Here is a 2,368-nt window from a genome sequence, read left to right as displayed (position 1 = left end):
CCACCACATATTTGAAAAATCTGAGTAGAATTCCTTTTGTGCAATGTCTATACACTTATTGTTTTTGTTACAAGAGTATTGCTCAAGAATACTATGCACTAAAATGCCAAATTCTAATATTGCTGGCTTGGAGTTTAGATTCCGGAGTTTTTTGAGATTAAGTATGTATTCAACANGCATTAGTTTTTCTACTGCGCTGCAGGACATTACTCGCATTTTATTTTTTCTTACCTCAGCACTTGGTTTTGGCATAGGCTGCGTGCAGGGCATCACATATTCTGGTGTATTGAGCATTCTTAACCAATCTCTGTAAGGTTGTTTGCTCTGAAATAGCATTTCAATACGTTGTAACAAAATTGACGGCTTTTGATTGAATGACCTTATAACATAAACCTTACGTGCACGAAACAAGTTGTATAGGGTATATAAAAAGTAACCTTGCTCTTCCTGAGAAGGGTCCATTAGTGGGTTCAGAAATGGATTTTGGAGTTCTGCAATTATTACAACTTTATTTTTGTGTAAGCTAAAGTTATTTTTGATAAAAGAAAGATGCTTGTTGATAAACATAGTAAATATTTTACTGTATAGCTCCAAAGAGCATTTAATTTTTATGCCTTTGCATGCATTGATAAAATTAGACATAAATTCACTATTTAAATGTGAGCCGCATAACAATTCAACGCACTGCAAATGCGCAATAGCCATTTCATAAATAGGGTGATTTATAGCATTGAACAATGGATTAAGTACCGCCTTTAACTTATTGATAATCGTTAATATGTCTTCTTTGCTCTTTGTGTGTGTATTAGTTGTAATATTGATAATCTGCTCAATACCGTTTGCATTTAATTTACGCAATATTTCTATTTCAAATTCCGACACGATTTTATTGTATTCTTCACTACTATACCCAAAAGTTACTAGAGCGTGTTTAAGCAGTGAAAGTAACTCTACATTACCCCAGCTTGAGTTTAATGCTTCGATGCTGTAAAGCAAAAGTGTTGTCTGTAGATAGTCCTCCGTGTGATCTTGCTTCAGTAGACTTGCCACGCGAGTTGCAAGCAGTTGACTGCTAGTAAATAGTGAAGCTCCCTCATTTTTCACAATCAATGAAATTATCTGTGCCTCTTCTTCCTCGGAATCGCAAGTTATTACTTCAATCTCATTGTAATTGTGGATATCTCGATTGCTGATTGTGGCTGTTGTGTCAAAAATATAGTCAATTATTTTATCGGATCCTATACCCAGGGGTTTGACGTCATCTCTGCTTATATCCAAGTAATCAAGCAAACTTTTTAGACAATATTGATAGTGTTTTTTATCAAGTGATTGCCAATCTTTTTCTTGAATTTTTAAATTAAGGTTAGGCAGAATTATCTTACCGTGGGGCAGGCGGTATATTGCCTTAATTAAGGAGTTACAGGCTTCGTTTTTGCTGATGCCAACAAAAATAATACGTTGCTCTTTCTGTAGTGAAAATGCCATATTTTTTATGTAGTTATTTTTGTGCTCCAGTATATCTATCACTCCTAAGTCTTTTAGAGACTTGCTCCAGTTATCTAGCAGCAAATCTATAAAATGTTCCATTTTTTTTGCTAGATTGTTAAATTGATCTGTTGTTTGTATCGTATTAAGCAGTGAGGCAAGATCATAGGCTAAATCGATGGGGAAGTGGTCATTATTTTCTTCATTCCATTTTAATATAAACTCAATCAGCAAAAGTATTCGCTTGGTTGGGTTGATTACTTCTATTTTATCAAGGTTTAGTATTAATTCCTCTTCATCAATGTTTTCTAGTGAAACAATCTCTGGCAGCATTACGCATTTTTTAGTATTACAGCTCTTGAATGCGTTGAATAGTGCTATTACATCTGCCTTATATGGAAGTATTATTTTTAATTCAGATATCTCTTCTTTTTTATATGAGGAGAATATATGTTGCACTAGCACATCGAAAAAATATTCATCTGTACTGATAGAAAAAACTTTTCCCATTTAAGTATCATTAAGGTAATATCTTATTGTACAGTACTTATTTTTAAGGTAAACACTGTGCGATTTATTTTCAACTGATAATTTTTTATGCTTTAAAAGCATGGGTCATAGAAACGCAAAAAGCTTTACTTTGTTTGTCGTTGGGATTTTAAGGTATAAATTGTGGTTGAAGAGGTAATTTTTCCATTCCATATTGTAAATCGGAAGCAACTCCATATACTCTCTCTGGGGGAATAATTTTATTTTCTATACCTAAAACTATACCTTCCATGATTGCTGCTAGCACATCTTCAAGATTACAATCTGCACCTGGAACACGGTGCTCTAGTCGGCATTTTTTTAAATTACCAGCAAGATAAGGGATTCTTATCGC

The sequence above is a fragment of the Rhagoletis zephyria genome, unplaced genomic scaffold (assembly GCF_001687245.7).
Source record: "Rhagoletis zephyria isolate East Lansing unplaced genomic scaffold, Rhagoletis_zephyria_1.1 Rzeph_scaffold_05536, whole genome shotgun sequence".
In the NCBI taxonomy this organism is placed as follows: domain Eukaryota; kingdom Metazoa; phylum Arthropoda; class Insecta; order Diptera; family Tephritidae; genus Rhagoletis; species Rhagoletis zephyria.
The sequence above is the reverse complement of the archived record's forward strand: the minus strand, read 5'-3'. Positions refer to the sequence as shown.